The 21,627-nt window shown below is 46.5% G+C and overlaps 1 protein-coding gene and 1 non-coding gene across 2 annotated transcripts in view; both read right to left on the bottom strand.

Moving 5' to 3' along the window:
• LOC144125317 (putative serine carboxypeptidase CPVL) overlaps positions 1–18,079 on the bottom strand; it is a 37,899-nt gene extending 19,820 nt beyond the window's left edge. The window contains exon 1 of the mRNA XM_077658582.1: positions 18,025–18,079. The gene's annotated coding sequence lies outside the window, so the exon portion shown is untranslated. The remainder of the gene's footprint in view (positions 1–18,024) is intronic.
• On the bottom strand, positions 1,212–1,406 carry LOC144126482 (U2 spliceosomal RNA). Its single transcript, XR_013313521.1, has one exon. It is a non-coding gene; the product is annotated as a U2 spliceosomal RNA (small nuclear RNA).
• Positions 18,080–21,627: the final 3,548 nt, after the last annotated feature.

The raw sequence follows: 21,627 nt of genomic DNA, 5'->3' as shown, positions 1-21,627 counted from the left end.
TGTGCAGGCTGGCTTTGAAAAGCAGCCTCAGAGATTGAACAACGCTGGCTATCCCTGCCTTTTGATAACCGCTGTCTGCGAAGCTTTGCTGCAGAAGGTTAAACTCGCTTCGAGCGGTGATCTACCAAGCAAGCAGCGAGATAAGAGGCCTGTGGCGGTAATTCCGTATATGCATAAAATAGCGCACATCAAGAAGATAGGGAGTCGTTACGGAGTGAATGCGGTGTTTTCAGCACCATGTAAGCTTGGTAAGCTTTGCTCCATGATGGACAAACGACCCCCAAGGTGCGCTATCAAGCATGGGCTGCGACATACGCTATGCAGGTCTGAAGTCATCTACGAGATACCGCTAAAGTGTGGGCGCGTCTACATTGGGCAGACAGGCCGTTGTTTCAACGAGAGACCGAATGAGCACGAACGGACGATGAAAAACATTGAAAGGGGAACGTCCCTGATCACTGCAGAGATTACAAAGATCGCGAACAGGTGCTGGAAGCGGAAAAGCTTATCGGCAAATGCAGAGAGCGAGTTGAAAGGGAAGTTATCGAAGTATTTCACATACGGAAAGGTGGGCCCACGTGCATAATAAGCAGTTCGTCGGTTAAACTCGGCGGCCGGGAACAGGATTTTTTATATGATTATGTGTAGATCATGCCATTTCGTCGTATCATCTAAAATTTTATCATGCCTTGTTCTGTGAGTAGTATTTCACTGGCTTTTATGCGCAAATTGATCTTTTCTGTACTTATTTTTTACCTGTTTGCTTGTTCTGGCTATTATAACGCACTGATGATGATGATATTGTACTGGCGTATAAAGGTCGTGTTTTGCGAGATTAAACTCGGTTGGTAGTAGGCCTTTCTGCCTCCGTGAAAAAAGAAATTTAACGAAGGTGACATGTGTTGCGGGTGGTAAATGGGCAGAAACAATGGAACACCTGATACCAAAATGTGATGGCATCTATTCCGATGTCGACCCTAGGGTTTAGTGATAACAAGTCATGTAAATAAGACTGCGGTGGTAATCAGCGATTGGTGGCTCAAAAGCACGTACTTAAGGAGTGACTAATTTAAAAACCCTGGGGAGTGATAAAAGGAAACACTTGCCCAGACTTATCATTACTAATATGGTAGATGGCACAGGGAAGAGGACTGGAGGAATGAACGGTGTGGGGCAAAGGGAAGTGTGAGATTTTTCTGATTTTGGATTTGAAAAGGTGGGCTGATCCCGGCGGCACTGCAATGCCAGGTCAACCCGTGGCAGAGGTGAGGCAAGCCTCAAGCACTCCGCCTATCTACAAAAATTGCCAAAATATCTTGGGTCCAAATTGAACCCATATCAGATATTAAGCTGATAAGAACAGATACTACACTTTGATCTTAGCCCGTAAGAGGCCGAGAAGCGATAAACCAAACCGTGATCCCCCAGTTGGGAGCCCCTTCGGTTGACCCTCAAACTAGCCCGCGCAACTGCGTAAGCCAAAAGCGACGAAGCTCTCGAGTTCCAGCACCTGTTTTGATGCGCCCGCTCCATCGGCACTTTGAGCTTTTGGAGCACTTGTCTTCTAGTGCAACGAAGCTAATAAATTTCTAAGCTGCTCACAATTTTCATTGCGATCACTCAGAACCAAAGCAATGCACGGCTTCTCAGGAAGTTGCCCTGGCGGTTGATCGAACTACGACGGACATTACGTCACGGCGAAGCCTCGTCACGTGGCGCGAACGGAGGCGCGCGGAAGCATAGCTAAACGTTGAGCATAGCAGCTGAGGCAAAACGCCTCTCCTCGACGCAAGGGGCGCTACTGCGCCTTTTACTAGCCCCGCGCTGCCGCTGCCGGGCTGCTTCTCACATTCGGAACGGCTCTCCGGGCGCTGAACTGGCTGAAACGAAGTGTTTTGTCTGCGTTCTACGTTTCGGCGTGGCTCCTCGAGCTGTAAACTCTGAGTGATCCGGAGAAAATCGTCTTGCGTGCGTGAAGTTCGTGCTATAAAGGCACTACAGAGAGGCACGATGCCGAAAAGGAAGACGGACTCCCATTGCTTTGCCCCGGGCTTTGCCGAGCGCAATCTGCGAAGAAATGACAAACATTTCACTGGGTCCTCAGCGGTCTGTGAGCGCCACTTTGAGCCCGAGTGCATATTGCGGGACTACATACACATGATAAAAGGCTCCGAAGTGCGACTTCCCCGTGGGAAGCCGTCACTGGCACATGGTGCGGTGCCTACCCTCCTGCCTGACTGTCCGTCTTACCTTTCTGTCCGAAGAGCGAAACAGAGGCCAGAAAGAAGGCCAGCAACAGCAAGCGAAGGACGCACCGAATGAAAGTGCAGATGTCGCGCAGGAAGTGCTTCGTCAGCCTGTAACCGATGTTTTGATTTCCGAGCTGAACGCTCTAAATGAAGCTGCAGGCCCCACCGAGAGTGAGCCCTTCACAGTTAACATGCCTCGAGGAGTGATGCTTCCCTCAAAGACCTGGTGCCGGATAAATTGCGACAGTGACGCCAGCATGCTCTTCGCAACAACATCGATACGAAGAGACACAAAACTTGAAATTCTTCACGATAAATCCGTGCTGTTCCCCTTCGGATGCAGATGCTGGCCAGCAAATTTAGCTCCCATAGTGGCAGGCAGGAACTTGTTGATAAACTGCTCGATGCAGGCAACATAGATGCAGCAAATGCAGTGCTCCCGAAATTACCCCCAGACCATTCCATTTGCACTGTGGCATCAAGTGACAGCGGCTAATATTTTATATAGCTGGTTATGTGGCCAGGAAATGTGTCCTGAAGACGGGCTGTGAAAGCTGCCTCAATTTGCTTTTGTTGACCCAAGAGGCGGCTGGGAACTTAAACCTAGCCCAGTTCACTCGCATGAAAGACAACGGTGGTCTTCTGTATCCCGCTGCCGCCCTGTACAAATTTGTAGCTGACCTAGAAAATGCTTTCACAACATGTTTTAGCCTCCTGGAACTACATGCAGACAGTATCATTGATATTGTAGATGTGGTTAAGGCAAAAACAGAGCTTCGACTTAATTGGCTGTTCAGACCACTGTGAGAATGTTGCAGCCGAGCTCACTGCTTTTTACATAACAACCCGCCTTCACTTTTTTATGAAAAGCATCAATAGCAGCAACAACCGGAAATGCCAAGCTTAAGTACCTGAAAATGAGTCGATGCGCTTAGATTTGCGAAGCACCCTGTTAGGGTAGCTGCAAGCCCAGCCTTGTTTCCACGGATGAAATTTCTATGTAACCTTATTTAGGCTGGTTACGTCAATAATGTGCCTGCCATCAAACCAATATTTGCTTCAGTTTTTCTTTTACATGTCCGCACTTGTCAATAAAAGTATAATGCTCGCCTCCCGTGTATTATTTATCAACCTGGCTTATGTCATGCATACACTGCAAGTAAAATTTGCCGAAAATTAGGTTGGAAATATTTTCAGTCATGGGTAAAATTTTCTGAACAAAAATGCGTTTCTAAGGCCGCTTAACCGTCTCAGGTAAAAACTGATTTCCGTAAGACTAGATCACACGTAGCTACGTGCGCCTAGGCGCGCGCACAGATGAATGAGGGGTGTATTTCTCTATAATTAAGTCACCGCGGTGGCTCAGTGGTTATTGTGCTCGGATGCTGACTCAAAAGACACCGGTTCGATCCCGGCCGCGCCGATCGCATTTTGATGGAGGCGATATGCTAGAGGCCCGTGTACTGTGCGATGTCAGTGCACGTTAAAGAACCCGGGTGGTCGAAATATCCAGAGCCCTCCAATGCGGCGTCCCTAATCGCCTGAGTTGCCTTAGGATGTTATACCCCATGGCACCAAACTATAATCGCAGATAAACAATATCAGCTTGACAGAAGATGCACCCAGACAACTAACATCCACCGGCAAATCCGTGAGCCTCTCTCATTGCCCGGCGCCGTTCTCGGTAGCAGACGGCATACGGCGACGAGATTTTTCATCATCGCCGAAATGCTCAAAGGGGCACGGCAGGGGGAAAAAAGGTGCCTATGAGGTTACGTTGAAGCTAGTTGAAGCAAATGGCATGCATGTTTATTAACTACAGGCGTATTAATGCACCACACCGGAACAACGACTCGGAGAAACACACACAAGCTCCACCGACGACGCCGCGACGCCGCCAGAAAAAGTTGCAGTGGCGCCACCCGGTGGTTTCTACGCCAAACGGCACGCCCGCGCCTTTCCGTTCGCGCCACTAGTATTCTAGTTCACTGTATTCGGGTCCATGGAGGAAGGCATGTTCGGGTCGTTCCATTGGGTTCCAGTGGTCGTTCCTGCGGTTTCGTTTGCGTAAGCATGACTTGCAAACTTGCAGACGTGCGGTTTCAACCTTTCTTTCCTTAATACCAACGCTCACATCGCTGATAAAATGGTGTTGTGCGCTGCCTCAAACTGCAGCAACTTCACTGCAACGGAATGCAACATGTTCCGAGTGCCGTCAAGTACTGAACGGCGAAAGGACGCCGTTGCGATCCGCTGGCAGACTGCCTGCTACGAGCTCCACGGACAAATCTTGGCTTTGCTTCGAGCATTTTGTTGGTGGTAAACGTTTCAGAGCGTTGTGGAAGCTTGGGAATTTGGTTAATTAGGCTGTTTTCTCTCCTTGAGGAGTGCCAATTTATGTCTCGGACAACTTCGGCCGTAGCCGGTCCCGCATGACGGCGGCAGAACCGCGCTGTCGTAGGTGTGCAGATATGTGCTATTCGGCGTCCGTCACTATACAGCTCGACAAGATGTTAAAGGAGTCAGAACGATTTATTCCTCAGAAATCTGTGCTGCATGCGAGTTCTGGAATTCAGAGCTAACACTTCAGGCCTATGCGATCACAACCGTCAGCTGCCGAAACGGCGATACCGGCCACGGCGGGGTCCCGTTGCCTGCGATTGCTGGTCGCAGTATGTGTTTACGAGCACCTTTAGGATTTATTAATTGTTATATCAGAATATATTTGCTACCCTCATGCCCAACGTGAAACACATGTTTTCACCAGCAGACCAGTCGACATGTGCACGCAGCAAGTATGGAAAAATTATAAGCGAGCTGTTACGTTAACGTTCCCCGTTTGTGCGGACCGGCATGTTGCAGTTATGTTTCTCCGTTTCCTGTTTGAGGACAGGGAGAGTGACAGACAAGGTGATCGCATTACAAAGTGACAAGAACTATTCACCACCATTTTTTTCATACTCTGAGGCAGTAAGTTATGAGAAGCTTGACTTCAGGATAACCGAACCAAAAAAAATATATCAGCCAACATAGTTTAGCTGTTTATCACCTTTCATTGTACAGCACATAGGAGAATTGATATCCGAGACAAATGTTATAATACTAAAGTTCGGTCGCTGCGCAGCAAAGCATCATTTGAAAACTGTCTTAAGTGCTGAACATGCATGTGAAGTAGATACATGTCTGCGCCTATACTTTACGTGTGATGCATTGCGTGCTTGCATGTCGGAATATTGCACCGAATGATTGACTTATTGAGAGTGGCGTTGGTGATTTCAAGAAGTGCAGAATGCTGCAAGGATGGCATAGGCCGGTCTGGTGATCGTTGGGTCAATTATCTGCAAGGATAAAGAGTAATAAACATGCTATAAAATTGCTAGTTTTAAAAGACCAAGGAACACATTGTGTTCACAGACATTCCAGATTTTTTGGTAACACTAGTGTCTTAGGGACGGTTTACCAAAGTCGGTTAACATACAAGCTATGCCGCAGTGTTCATGCCAAAACTAAAACTGGGTGGGAACGCCTTTCGTTTAACATTGCAGAAGATTTGGTCAAAGGAACTTGTAGAAAATGCTGGAAACAACTCAGGTCAAGTTTCTTTGTGTGCTGGAACAGCCGAAGCATGGTTTTTTTACGCTCTACCATTCTATTCATTATAATTTACTATTTGTCGCTCAGATCTCCTGCATTAAACTCATTTATTACATGCTGTGCTGTATAAAATGTGCGTGCAAAAATTCTTGCAAGACAATGTTTATATCAGATGTTATTACCCTCATGACAAGAAGAGTTTCCAGTTAACAGCCGATGAACTTTCTCATTTTGTAGTTCAGCAGTAAAGCTGCCTGTGTGAAGTGTTAGTTCTCCTTTTGGCTGTGGTCTGCTCTCTGCTTTGTCTTTGTGCCTGACTTCGTTTATGTTGTGGTGCCTGTAGCAAAGCTGTGCAGCAGGCTTTGATGATTTGCTTCGGCTTGATGTTTCCATAAAAAAAAAAACACAAGGCAAGCTAATCTTCTGCCTAGCTGCTTGTGTTATTCCTTGCCTACCTTACCTTGAACAGTTTGCATATGATGCATAAGTTTTATATTTAAACATTTCTGTACGTATGCATCAACAGCTGACGTGCCCGCCATTGGGGACATCTGTTCGTACATTTGCTGGTGGTTCTTCTTCGACTAGGCTCTGAGCACTAAGTTCACAACAGCAAAATGGCTACAGGCTCTCCTCTGCCTTGATGGGAAGCCACATTGATTTACTTTCTGAAGGTAGTGAAAATTCAAGAGATGGCCATAAAACAAAGCATTTATCATCTACATAATGCAGCAACTAGCATTAGAGAAATCAAGCACAGAAATTATTAACATTCAGAGCTGCAAGTTATATGTAAATGGCATGTAATGTCCCACACCACCATGCAGGCCGTGAAATGCATTGCAGTGTGTAACTATGCGTGGTTAATTTGGTGTGTGAGTGAGGTTCTTATGCACGTGCCAAAGCCTCAGTAAATGGGTGCACCTCTCATTGCTGAAATAGATGTTATGTCACTTGCCTATCCATGCCCTTGACGCACATTAGTAGAGGTTTTCAGGCACAAAGTCTCGGCGCATGCTCGGTGCAATTCGTACTGGCAGAATGAATACAGTAGGGCTGGAAATGCAACACATTTGTCATGCAGTTGCATTTTTGCACTTTAGACGAACTGAACTTCAGTTGCTTGAGACAGTTGTTATGCATGCCAGCTTGTGCATTAATTATTCCATAAGCCATAGCAAATATTCGACAAAAGCAGTTGAGCTGACAAGAACATTAGTCGACAGCAAAACAGATTGTGTACCTTTGCTAAGTTTGTGAAGCATTGTTAAGTACAGACTTTTGGGAGGAGCTCAACGCGCCGCATGTGCCAATTTTAGCGCAGCAAATAAGACTCGGTCTACCTTGCTTGCAGGCAACGACAGCTCTGTTGCTACCGCGTGGCAAGAAACCCTCCGATGCAGTGCTCGTGAAAGTTTTGTAAAGGCTATAAAATCACAAAATATTGTAAATTGCATGGTGTTGCGTCTAGAAGTGATACATGGGCAATGAGGGACGCAGGGACGCCGTAGTGAAAGGCTCCGGATTAGTTTAGACGGGTTCTATCGCACAGCGCACGGGCACCTTTCGCACTTCGCCTCCATCGAAACGCGGCCGCCACGTCCCGGATTTGACCCGGGTCCTCCGATTCGGTAGCCGACCGCCCTAACCACTAGGCCACTGCGCCTGGTGTAGAAAGAGCACCGCAAGTACTCCGAGGATTTGCATGGTGCAAGTTCTTTGCCGTCGCAGCCACTGTGCTACAATGTGCGCAGCAGTGCGCTCGTACGAAATGCTAGGCTACGGTTGCTGGTAGTCCATATATTCAGCACTTGGTAGCGTGAAACCTCTCGGAAATATGTACCCTAACATATATTAGAAATCAATGTAGCAGCTGCATGATAATAGTAACTACAGGAGGACTTTATAGCGAGTGAATGAAGCATCTTAAACTTCTGTGCGAGCAGACGATGCATGCCGAAACGATAGCACTTGCAAAGCTTTTTCACCATTAATTCAAATACGGAACGTCGAGCGTGGACATAATAATGCACGTACAGCATCCCAGCATCCTGATCGCGTTTACGGCTTCATTCGTGCGTATTAACGCATGAAGAGCCGAAATCAAGCTTGTCAGTTCTGCATTTCAAGCAAAGCGCTGTACACACGCATCTCACCAAACGACCCAGAAGTCGGAGTACCCAGCATGTCTTGCGGCCCGTTCAAATTGGGCACCACCTATTACGTCACGCTCAACATAACTGTTCACTGCAGATTCTAAAGACTGGATAAGTTTAGTGTCACGGTGGAATTTGTGCGGTCCAGGTTGCTCCTGAGCAACCTCGTGCGACTAATAAACTCAATAAAACCTGCTATGATGAAGACGCCATCTTTTATGGGTACCATCGAGTGTCAACACGCACGCGCGCACACACAGTGTGCGTGGGCAGGTTCTATAGCTCAGTAGAGGGAGAGTTTATTTACACCGACATGGATCTCGGGGCGGGGGCTCAGCAGGAGGGAGGGTATCCCCCTTGCCGGCCCTCCTGCGCCGTGACCGCAGAGAAGGTTTTGGAGTAAGCCTTCTCCGCCAGGCGTAGGACGATCGTTTGTACATCCCCATTTGGGCTGCGGATGTAGGACTCCCAGGCAATTTGATCAAAGGGATCGGTCTGTTTAGCTCCCGGAGATTTGTGACATTGCCAGATTAGATGATTTTGACTCAGAGGTACGTTGCAGAGATTGCAAGCCTCTGTGTCGCCTGTAAGCTCACTATGCAGTGTAACATAAGGGAAGAAGCGATTGGCCTTAATTTTTTGCCAGGCCCTACACTCTGAGGGTGTAAGGGCCTATCTAGTGGTGGATAGATTTTTATTTTTATTTATTTATTTATTTCAGATACTGCAGACCATACATATACATGGCCCAGGCAGGAGGGGCATCCGCGGCAAAAACATGAGTACACATATAACAAGCATACAGCTGTTCAGAAACAAATTTCACACAAAAATTTCATAACGAGCGAACTACAATTAACAGCGCAAAAATTGACGTTCCAGTTCTTTAACAAAGTCACAGGCTGCGAAAGTGTGCGAAGGCAGGGAATTCCATTCACTGGTAGTCCTGGGAAAAAAACTATGCTTATAGGTATTGGTTCGTGCAAAAATTGGGGCCAAGGAGTGAGGGTGTGTGTGTCGAGTTTTCCTGGTGCAATGTGGCTTAACACAGTCTGGCATGTTTAACCTCAGCGTACCTGAGACGCAGTTATGCAAAAAAGCGAGCCGACTAATTTTTCGACGGGATTCCAATGTTCCTATACTATGTTGCCGCATCAATAAGGAAGGAGAATCGTGCCTTTTATATTTGCTAAAAATAAACCGGACAGCCTTTCTTTGGACTCGCTCGAGCTGCAATATGTCCTTCTTATTGTGCGGATCCCATACAATGGAGGCATATTCGAGCTTGGCTCTAATGCAGGCATTATAAGCTAATAGCTTAACTTCGACAGGTGCACCTTTAAGTTTCCTCTTTAGGGACCACAGATCCTTCGGCCTAGTCTGGGAGTCTCAGAGAGCTCCTTGTAGGTGATGAGGGGGTTTTTGTCTCCAGGTAGTGGGGTCTCTACGGCCTGCTCGGGTGTATACATCTCAAGTGAGGCGATGGGCAGCCTCATTGCCTGGTAGACCCTCAGCCTCTAGTATCTCTTTCGGCCCTTCGTCCCATTTCCCTTATGCCTACCATCTGCAAGCTTTATGAAAACATTCTCGCTGCACGCCTGTCGCGGTGGCTGGAATCCCATGGTTGTTACCCAGATTCCCAAATTGGTTTCCACCCACAAATTGGAACAGAGGACGGCCTTGCTTTTTTGGCTGCTGATGTGCTTGACCACTCTCCGCAGAGTCACCTTGTACGAACCGTGATCGCTACAGACATAACAAAGGCATATGATAACATCCTTCACTCTGTCATTCTTGCCTCCCTTCAAACTCTTGGTCTCCTTCACCGGTTCCTCTTCTCCATTCACGCCTTTTTAGCAAATCGAATCTTCAGTGTGCGTGTCCACGGAAAGCCCTTTGGTAACTTCACTTCCAATAGAGGAGTGTCGCAGGGCTCCGTTCTCGTCCCCACATTATTTAATGTGGCTTTAATTCCTCTTGTTCGAGCCCTAGAGTCATTCCCTTCTATCCGCGTGCTTGCGTATGCCGATGATATAACCTTGTGGTGCTGTCATCAAGATGCGTCTATTCATCAGTCGGTCCTTCAACACGCGCTGGATGTATTGACATCTCGCCTCCCACCTCTGGGTCTAACACTCTCTCCTACTAAGTCATGTTTCATTCGAATTGGAAATAAAGCCGGCTTACGGAAAGCTCCCCTTTTAAATTTTGCGGTACATAATTCTCTGATTCCTCAGGTAGAAACTGTTCGTATTCTTGGTCTTCTCCTCCATACATCTGGGACTGGCACCCCGTGGCTGACAGCCACCCGTAAATTGGCTCACGCTACTCTAGGTCTGATTCGTCTTATGGCTATGCGCTCTAGTGGCGCACGTGCTCATACAGCCCGCCAGCTTGTGCGCTCTATCCTTCAGCCACGGATAGTATATCAGGCACAATTTCAACGTCTCACCCGCAGACAGTGGGACTTCCTTGAAGCTATCAATCGTGAGGCTATGCGCGTCATAACATATCTGCCTCGTTTAACACCCATACCAGTGCTACAGGAGTTCGCCCAACTTAATACACTCAGTGAAATCATCGACCAACGGGTGGCAAATAGAGCTCGAAAACAGTCTCTCAAACTTCATCGTTTAAAGTCACTTCCACCGTGGTCCTATTGCCAGCTCACTGACAATCGCCCCACTGTTTCCCCGTCGGTATCAGCAGCGTATCTGCCTGAAGGGTGCATATTATACACGGATGCATCACATTCTGCAGAGAGGGGCGTTACTGCTGTGTATAGTCCATCTCATCTTCATCTCAACTCTCGCGCGATGTATACCGCAGATATGTGCACTCCCCTGGCATTGGGACTTCAAGCCGTTTATAATGCCATTGTTTCCCTTCCGCTCATTCCAGCATTCAATACAGTTCATATTTACACCGACTCCCGCGCCGCCCTTAAACAGCTTAAGGCTGTTCGACGCACATTCCAGATTTCACAATCAATTCACGTGCTCTGCGCAAAGTATCCACGTCCTGTGCGCATACACTGGATTCGCGGTCATGCCCAGGATCCACATAACATTCAAGCGGATGCTATGACTCATCTTCATACGTTAGACAATCCGCCACCTTCCCCTCTTCCCCCAGATCCGTTCCTGTCCCATGTTTCCGATTCCGAAGTTCTACGCCAGCGAACATGCGCTCTAATTCCTCCATGTTCGCACCCTCTCCCCCGTAGTCTTACTCGGCAGGAGGAGGTATCCGTGCGCCGGATTCGGGCAGGGGCGGCTCTGACACCATCTGTCCGTCATCAGTGGCGTGCGAAAGATCTGCCAGCAACTGACAGGTGCCCTCACTGTAGCGCTGCACCGGACGTTTGTGACGTGCGGCACTTGTTGTGGACGTGCCCAGTGACGGCTGCTATTAGAAAACAGCTCCTCAGGGAGGTGGGCCTGCGGTGGAACCGCGAACGTGACTATGTGCAGTGGACTTTGAACAATTGTTTCATCAGCAACCTCTGCGACTACCTCAGCGCAACGGGTCTTCACTCCTTCTTTTAACTTTCAATCTCCCGCATTCCTTCCCCTGTTTTCACCTTATGCCTCATGGCACACTTTTCGAAAAAAAAAAGCCCAGATGATTGAAACCTCCCGTTTTAGTGGGTGCTTCCTCAGTACACTGGCCGCCTGCTTGGAAATTAGGCCTTTGCCGAAGTTCCTAACAGCCGCCTTATTGTCTGAGAGAATAGTTTTGGCTGTAGTACCTGTACATGCTAACGCTATCGCAGCCTCTTCAGCTATTAAAGCGTTATGCATATTGACGGATCCAATTACCTTCTGGGAGTGGCTCCCATCTACCACTGCTATGATCACGGCCCCCTCTAGCCTGCAGGCAGCATCGAAATAGGCTGGTTCCTCAGAAAGGTCTTTCATTAGTTTACTTGGAATAAATTTTGCTCTATGCCCGTTTGTTCCTTGTTGTGAATCTGGTGCATATATTCTTTGGAATTGGTGCAATTGTTAATAGTTTCCGCGTCTCAAGCTCCAGGGGTTCAGCGACATAGGGTGGCCTTTGTGACGGAAGCCGTAGTTCTTGTAGTATTTTTCGGCTCGCTATAATGGAGTTGAGCTGCCAGATCTATTACATGTATTACATGTAATCTACATGTATTATGTAGCATGCCATATTCCCATTATTAAAATCTGACCTTGTATGCAAGGTTATAATAGGTTAAGGTAATAAAACAACTTAATTTTTGCCATGTTAAGTGTATTGATACGTGCTAACTGCAATTTGTCTTAAGTGTCCCTTCAGTACTTTGTCTGGCTTGCAACTTAAGCAGAACCATGCATTAGATAGTACTGCAATACCTTCACATTATTGCACTGGCAGCCTGATGCATCCCAATGCTCCTGCTCTCACATTTTTGTCCCAAGTCAGGTTTCGATATAGTTTCATTTTTTTCTTGCAGAAGCAGGTCGCGAGCTTCTGAGGCATACTGTGGCAAGATGGTATAGTTGTAGCTATGTATCTTATAATTTATTTCTCAATGTGCTCCAGCGTAGCCCAGTTGTTGAGGGTGCTTTCAGTATTGAACATGAAGGCGGCTTCACATAACTTGAGCAAGTCAAGTGCTGCCTTTGACGGGGATACAAAAGGTATGCTACCAGGCACAAAATACTTCACACGTAACCAGCTGTTTTCAGGGAGGTTTACACTGCTACCTGTGATGGCTGGAGCACAATCATGGCATGTTTTATAGTTCTTCTTCACCTGGCTAACTGCATAGGCTTATATGTACGTAAAGCCCTCCCCAACATCCTTATCCTTGCTCTGAATTAAAGGCTATTTTATTTTAGTCATTGTTTTCATGCTACATTATATGGATATAGCTAGCATGCTCGCATATTTTTTTTAGGGGCACTTCTGATAAACGAGTCATAGACACCTAATTTTAGGTCGTGTTTTATTCTTTCAAGTGATGCGCTAAACAATGGAAAACACGGTTCACCATGTGGTATTCCCCTATGACCATTAAATAATATATAATTCGATTTCTTCTCTCATGCAACTTGTTTCGGTTTCATCAACTAAAGGATGGCTGTGGAGCCATCGGAAGAAAAAAGAATCGTAAGCAAGGTTGCTAGGCCGCAAAACTTCATCCCGTACTTGAGAATACTGTGCAATGACACAACAAATACCTGATTGTGTTTCTTTTTTTCTGAATCTATGTCACGCTGATACGCTAGCGATGGCGCAGACTTCAAGAGTGAGCATTTGCTCAAATTTTAAAACAGTACTAATATATATTCTAGACCTCCCTTGAGTTTAATACTTGGCTCCAATGGTCCTATATGGTCTTCACATACAAAGGAAACATAAGACAGCTTTTTAAAACCTTGTAATTTGGTATCTCAACCCCTTTAAAGGGAGTCTACCGTAGTAACAGTTAGCTGCCAATCCTAAGTTTTGTAATATATTGCTATGAATTATTAGAATTTATCTAACCAGCCTACTATAGTTATAACATTCACTGTTTTCACATGTCTGCCGCCACTCGCATTACTACATTTCGCAAAGCCATTTTTGACTAGGAAGTTTTGTTACCTATTTGCAAAGAAACCATTTTTTGCAACCAAAATTACATTAACACAGTGACGCCAAGAGGCAGTTATCTTCGTGGTGCTATTTCCCTTACAAAATGCTTACACCTATAATTGATGCTTACAAATGCTTACAGGTTTCACCTACAAAATGCTTACAGCTTTTTTTTTTGCATGCAGTAGAATAAAAATGCTATTAAGCCTTTCTGGTTCAGCGATTTAGAATCACAGACATATGCATGACATGAGGAAGAAAACGCCAACTGTTTTTGTGGAAAATTCAGCATTTAGCTGTTTATATATATATATATTAAAAATAAAAACCGCAGGCAAATGCTATTTTGTAAGAAGAGTGCGAAAACTGCTTGCACTCTGCTGCTACCATTGATAGATACCACTGCCTCCCTTCGGCCGTGTGGAAAAAAAATTGGCTGCGGCTTAGCTCAGCTAACCCTGGTTATGCAAGCGAAAGCTTTGGTATCGCCTGGTTAAGCCTTGCTTTAACTGTGGTTAACAATGAGCCAGGTGAAGGTCCCGCTCTTCATTGGTTTCGGCTGCCTGTTTAGTGCGTTTACGCTTCCTATCGATTGCTAAATCTTTTACACGGTTGGCAGTGTCGACCAGATGATCAGACTCTGCCCGATGCCTGCGAGTACCCACTCTTGAGTACGTTGGCTCCGGCTGACTTGCTTCATCTGTAGCGAGACGCTGGATAGGCAGCGCGCAGCGCTCTGCAACGATGACAGTGCACATGGCTGCAGCTGCTGTGAAGCACGTGGTACGTCACGTGGTTACTTAAGCAGCTCCGCTCCTGTTCAAGGTCATTCGTGCAGACACAGCGAAATCGGCGCAGCTAAGCTAGTAAAGCTTTCGCTTTAAAAAATGGTGTTTGTTTTAGAGGCGGACTAGCAGGTGACGTTATTCCTTCAAAGTAAATTCTTTCATAAAAACAAATTAACGGGGGCTACAAGGCTTTGCAAAGATCAGTGATTCCAAATTGAATGATTGGAACGTGGAGGTCCTAAAGTAGAACGTGCCTTGCGGTTGTGTTTGAGTTCTGTAACAGTTTGTGTTGTCTAAATGTCGCCTTTTCTGACATTTCTCCACCTTATATGTCACAAGAAATGCTTTTTCCTCCAAAGCAGACATTCAGAACACGAGAGTTTTAGAATGCAAGAGCTGCCCACCTCATGTGATGAGGTATTGGACATTGATTCACCAGATGCTGAACAAGCAGTCGTTGCATGAACCCGACAAAAACAAGCAGAACATGAAAGCGATGAACCTGAATGCAATTTCTGCCCTCACAAGAAATTGAAAACTGCAATAGAATGAAAAACCAAGTGGTGCAACGACTCCTCTAAATAGAACCGCCAAACAACTCAACAGAAAAAACCATTTTGACACAGCATGGTAACTGCTTACTATGACAGAATTTAAAAAATAATGCATAATGCAAACTCCGACAACAAGGAGCACCAGCTTTGCCTCCCTGATATGGTGAAAAAAATTCTGCTGTGATTCAATCTTTCAGAATTCCATTTTACCTTTGGTGAATTTCATAAACTTTAAAAAGTCCAGAGCAAAATCCCGATGTATCCGCCGTAATGCCGAAAGAACTTCATGGCAAGATTACGTGTTGTCTATAAACAGCTCAACCACATCAAAACAAATGTGGGAGAAGGTTAGAAAGATGAGTGGCAGGAATTCTCCCCATTCACAGTTCCTTTTCTCTCAGCCCCTGGTATACAGAAAAATATAGAACAGGCAGACATTTTGGGTGAATATTTTTCTACAGTCTCCAGCTCATCTCACTACACAGAATCATTCCTAAAATACAAAAGCACAGCTGAAAAACAAAGACCGCCAACAAGTGGCGGTGCAAATGAATCCTATAATAATTTACTTACAGTTCAAAAAATTCATCCAGTACTATCTGCCGGCAAGCAGACTGCACCCGGCCCTGACGAAATACATTATCAACTGCTAGCCCATCTCTTTGAACCCGCTGTAGAGGTACTTTTAAGATTTTTTAACAAAGCTGGGAATCGGGGAAAATACCCGAAGCCTGGAAAAAAGCCATTATTGTTCCACTTTTGAAAACCGGAAAACCACCTGCCCTTCCTTCACCAGCTGTCTAGTGCAATCCTTTGAAAGTGTATTGAATATCAGATTAACCTTCGTATAAGTCCGTGAGCTTCTGGATGTCCACCAATGTGGTTTTAAAAAGGCGTGCTCCACTACTGACCACCTAGTTCGTCTTGAAAATACTATCTGAAAGGCTTTCATACACAAAGAACATTGTCTTGCTGTCTTCGATTTAGAGAAAGCATATGACAAAACCTGGTGGTTTGGGATTCTTCAGGACCTGGCTGAGCTTGGCATCCACAGCCAGAAGTTGAACTGCCTTGAAGACTTCTTGTCTAACCATTCATTTAATGTCTGCCTAGCTCGGCCCTTTTGAGGAATTTTATTCAGGAAAATGGAATACCTCAAGGATGAATTTAAGCACAACACTCTCTATAATAAAAATGAATTCTATAAGAAAAATAATCTCGCCGGGTACCCACCTGTTATACAATGGGTGCAAGCTTCCCCTGGCCTGGTGCTCAGCTTATTCAGGGTGAAATGCTTGGGAAATGGGTCTTTGACCCTACCTTGAGCAAATGAAAATACCTTGTGCCATGGCGCTCTTTGACCACAGATGCCCTTGCACCATAAAAATACACCATCATCATCAACAGGAAAATAATCTCAAGGTCCATTATGTATTCAGTCTATATAGCTCTCCTCAAATGACCAGGCTAAACGCATGCTGTTACATTAGGCAGGGGGCCCCCGTCTGCTCGTTCTGGTTTTCTGGCTTCATACATGTCACTCGAAGTTTCGTTGCGCATGGTTCCATATACTAAGCAGGTTAGAATAAATGGGCCCCCTTCTCCTACTGTCCGAGGTGAGGCGTACTGGGCTGCAGCCCCCTTAGCCCCCCCCACACCCCTTAGTCCAGCGCTGTTCTTGCCCGAGTGCGGTCAGTGTGACACGCCGAATCTCCTTGCTCCACTCTCCCCACCCCTTGACTCTGATTGGCCACTGCATTTTCCCTTTCGGCCCCGTCGCCTCCCATCGACTCGCTCTCTCCACTTTTCCTCCTCTCCCTCTAGGCTTCCCACACCACCAACGTCGGATACGTTTTGCACTAATGGGCGTTCTATTGCTAACGCATTAAAAATGCTTTCTACCTACTAGCCAGCATCTCACGCACATCTCGCATAAAATTTAAAGGCGGATGCTTAAGCTCTAGGACCCCGCTGCACTTGCCTAGTGGTTATAGCGTTATCTATTCTTAGTTAGATCATACCTCAGCCTTGCGCTGTTGGCGTTCTGGAAGTACACCCGCCGGCTGATTGTTCCTTTTCAGATGCTAATACGCCAAAAATTTTACTGTTCTTCAGGTGGAACCCTGCTTACGTTAAATTAACAAATTCTCTAAAACTTATTCAAAATAATTCCACTCGTTCTACAGCCAGTATATCGGAATTAAATGTGGTCATGAACGTCCATTGTTGTCATTTCACCGAAAAATTTGCGCTTAACTCTACTTGAGAAACTTTTCCACCGCGCTGTACTGCACGGCGAACTAATTCTTCTACTTGCCCTATCGTTCATATGGCATATCACATATGACATAGTGAATCTCGATCATTGCAGCAAAAAAAAAAACATTGTTCAGTTGTTTATTCTTTTTACATCTCCCGAATGGAACCACCTTTCCGCTGTGTCGATTGTTGATAACCAACATCCTCAAGATGTTGAATAAATTGAATTGAACTTTTTTTTCGGACTCATTAGCTAGTTGCATAATCAGGATAATCTTGTTTGTATAACGTTTTGCTGCTTGCTTCATTGCTCTTGTTCTGTTTGTGACCACTCTCCTCTGTAATGCTTCTGTCACGGAAGGTAAATAAAAAAAATGCACCTTCGGCACCCACCGGTGAAAATGCACGTGACCAGTACCCCCCCCCCCCCCCCCCCCCCCCCGAATGGAGACATTATAATGTCTCCATTTTTTTTTTGTTTTGCGTTCACAAGCCATGGCAAACGTTGGATCCTTAGCGTTATACAAGCTGGTAACCGTCCTGTGATTTTTTTGCTTGTAACGTAAGTAGCATTCACAATTCTGCATAACTGATATATATATATATATATCGAGGCGATGGCAGAAAGCCTTCAGAGTTATATTCCTGTGTCCACGTTAGGTCTTAGGAGATGCTTATTTTCGCGTCTTTTCTGTGTCAAGCCCAGTCTTCGCGCAGGTTCCCAGCGGCCATGACTGAACAGCCACCACCCAGAGCTCTCCCGCTCATTCATCCAAGCACAAGCTACAAACACATCCACCGTTCGCATAAGGATCGTGACCTGTCGGCGGGAACTCACGATGGCCGGGAAGAACCAGAAGAAGAGATGGTTTTGCTGCTGCTCCCGCACCGTAACGAATCCTGCGTAGCCTCTCGACATCCGGCGAGCCGCGGATGCTGCTTACACGGCTGCGCTCGCGGCATCGCGCACGCGGCCCTTCGCCACGTACGGCGTCAGGTACAGGGCAGGCTCTTCTTTCCGCTGCTGCTGCTGCTGGCGCCTCCGGCCTCCACGCTGGTGCCAGTCCGGCGACCGCGTCCGCGCTTCGAAGCACCATCGCGACCAGCAGCAATGCGACGGCCAGCCGAAGCATCGCCAGAGTCGGGGCCCCGCCACCTGACCAACTCGGCTTGTTGCTGCAGCTCATGCCTCTCCGGCAGCGCTGCCGTCGCCCCGAGTGGTCGCTTCGGCTCTGGGTTTCGCGCGACGGATGCGTGTTTGGCGTGTCGGTATATGTATGCGTGCAATTCTACACGGAGTGCGTACAGGCGTTGCGCGGTATAAGGAGGCACATGTGCTTTGACTTCTGTTCGGTGCCCTGCGTCAGCGAGGACCAGGCAGGACCAGGCAGCGAACCCGCGTCAGCTGGCTGCTTCTATGAGCTACCGTTTCCCAATTTTCACTACTTCGAAAGGAGACTAAAAGAATGTCGGTCCCTCTTAAGCTGTAAGCTTGCTGGCGCACCGTTTTTTTTTTACCTCTTAAAGGTCTAAATCAAATTTTATATGTCGTATCAAATGTTTTTGAAACTTTTCAAATAACCGCGTTCTATAAACAGCGCGTCGTGGATTAACTGACTGATTCGTTTTCGAGGACAGGAAATGGCGTAGTAATTGTCTCACATATCTCGGTGGACATTCGAACCGCGCGCCGTACGGAAGGGATAAAGGAGGCCGTGAAAGAAGAAATCCAATGCATTTTGTCCAGCCGCTTTCAGACGATAGGCGAATTAAGGCGGGCATTGCGCAGGGCGCATGCGGGATGCCTGACGTGTACAGACAACACCAAACGTCCTGATGACGACCACAAATGGTCAGAACGTCATCATCCGAACAGGACATAATTCCGAGTACCTTCAGAGCGCAACGATGGCTAAATGTCCTCATGAGAATGTCCTCAGTTTGTACTCTGCAGGATGTCTCCTGGATGAAAATTCCTCAAATGTCCTACAGTCGTCCTATCGCAGGATAGTACTGTGGAACCGAACTGAGATCAAGCCAGCTTTCTCTCGCGCTCGGTTGATATTAATAAAAACTGCAGGTTTATTAAATGATGTGTGTACAATAGTGATCTAATGAAGGAAACCGTTGTGACCCCTAAAATTATATGCCTTGAAGATGTATCTTAAGACATTTCTGCTTTTGCGTCTCTTCTATGCATCGCATGCTTCTGATGGGGTTGGACTGTTTAGATTTTCGGGAAGCTCATTTTTTACATTCAGGCAGTAGAATTAAACTTCAGAGCTACAACCTATGTCCGTAAAGTTTCGAGACTGAAGACTGATTTAGTTTCTTCTTTAGAAATGATTCCCGAAAACAAACGTTGATGCGTATGTGTACGCCATCTTTTCAGGCTAACCTGAGCTATTTGTGAATTGCTCTGGCAGCCACTAGATGACACTACATAGAGAAAAAGAACGTTGTCACTAGTCGTCTGCGCATTCTACTGTGAGTGAATGTGAAGAGATGGACGTCCACCTCGAACAGCGTGTAAATATAAAATTGTGTGAAGCTTGGCAAGACAGCCGCACAGACGTATGAGCTCCTTCGTGACGCCTACGGCAACGAGACATTATCGCGGGCGCGAGTTTTCGAGTAGCACAAGAGGTTCGTTTTGGGGAGAACGTCGGTGGAAGACGACACAAGGCAGGGGCGCCCTTCAACCTCACGGAATGAAAGCAACGTGGCTCGGATCAGGGAAATCGTACAGCAAGACCGCACCATTACAGTCCGCATGCCATCAGATGCTGCTCTCGACATTAGTAATGAAGACAACATGCCACCAAACTTTGTGCGAGAACTTAAGGAAACGAAAGCTGAATGCCAGACTGCCGCACTCCCTCACACAAGACCTGAAGGGCACGCGGGCATCAGTGAGCGCTGATTTGCTCTCCGAGGACGAGAAGGATTCTGCATACGTCGGCAGCATCATTGCTGAATGCACCCTGGCCAATCCCCCGCCGTGGGTACGTGCCATTCAGCCTGACGACATCATCATCATTGCTTAACACGAAACATGGTGTTTTCAATACGATCCTCAAACAAATAGGCAGAAAGCCGAATGGCGGTCCACAAGCTCTCCGGCGTCGAAAAAGGTGCGGCGACAGAAGACCAAAACAAAGACGATGTTGATAGTTTTTTTTATGCCACAGGTGTCATACACCACGAGTTCGTCCCACAAGGGCAGACGGTGGATCAGGAGTTTTATATCCACGTGCACCAACACATGCGTGATGCACTGCGACGCCGTCGGCCTGACTTATGGTCATCTGGACAATGGAGCCTTCTCCACGATAACCCAAGGCTGCACACTGCTCTCAGAGTGACAAAATTTCTCCCCAAGCACAGCATTACTGTACCTCCCCATCCGCCATACTCGTCTGACCTCTTCCCATATGCGATTTCTTCCTGTTTCCTCGTGTGAAGAGAGCTCTAATATGTCGCTGGATGGGGAGCGTGGAGGCCATTCAAGACGCCACGACAAAGGAGCTGACAGCCCTGCCAAAAGAAGCGTTTTCCAACTGTTCCCAAAACCTCAAGAAGCGTTGGAAGCTGTGTATAGACTGCAAGGGAGATTATTTCAGTGGGGTGCTGCACAAATAATTTCAATGTTAAACGCATTTTTTAATGGACTCAGTCTCGGAACTTTACGGACAAAGGTTGTATTCTCCGCGGCCTTTGGTAAACCCATTCTTTTTGCTTGCTGTGATTACCTTCGCTTACATTAGCTTTGAATATGGCACTCCCATGAAAAAAAAGGTCTTGATACAGATCCTAAAGCAGTGCTGAAAACGTCACCAAACATGACCCTAAAGATGTCCAGAGTATGCGCTACGGATGGAAATATGGATCCCACTTGAACAGCTTGAGGACCAGTTACAGCCTGAGGACGTCTGAACATCATGACGCGGACATCCTGATATTATAGTTAGGACGTGTTTGCATTGTCTGGGTGATGTTCACAGACAACACCAAACATTCTGAGGATGTCTACAAATGGACAGAACTTCCTCATCCCGAACAGGACAGTTCGAGTACCTTTTCAGTGCATCGATGGCTAAATGTCCTCAGTTTGTACCCTGCTGGATGTCTCGAGGATGAAAATTCCCCGAATGTCTTACAATCGTCCTATCGCAGGGCAATATTGTGGAATCCAACTGAGAACAAACCAGCTTTATCGCTTGTACTCGGCTCTCACCACGTATAAACTGCAGTTCTATTAAAATACGTGTTTAAAATAGTGTATAATGAAGGAAACCATTATGCCTTGAAGAGATGGTTTAAGGGGGGTTTGACGTCCCATTCTTATAACTAGAAGAATAAGAATATGGTGGAGTGCTTATGGTAGCTTCCAGATTATGAATGACAGTTTACCAATATCCCTCAACAGAAAAGTATACAA

Source organism: Amblyomma americanum, chromosome 3 (genome assembly GCF_052857255.1).
Source record: "Amblyomma americanum isolate KBUSLIRL-KWMA chromosome 3, ASM5285725v1, whole genome shotgun sequence".
NCBI lineage: Eukaryota > Metazoa > Arthropoda > Arachnida > Ixodida > Ixodidae > Amblyomma > Amblyomma americanum.
This window is presented reverse-complemented; position numbering and strand designations above follow the sequence as displayed.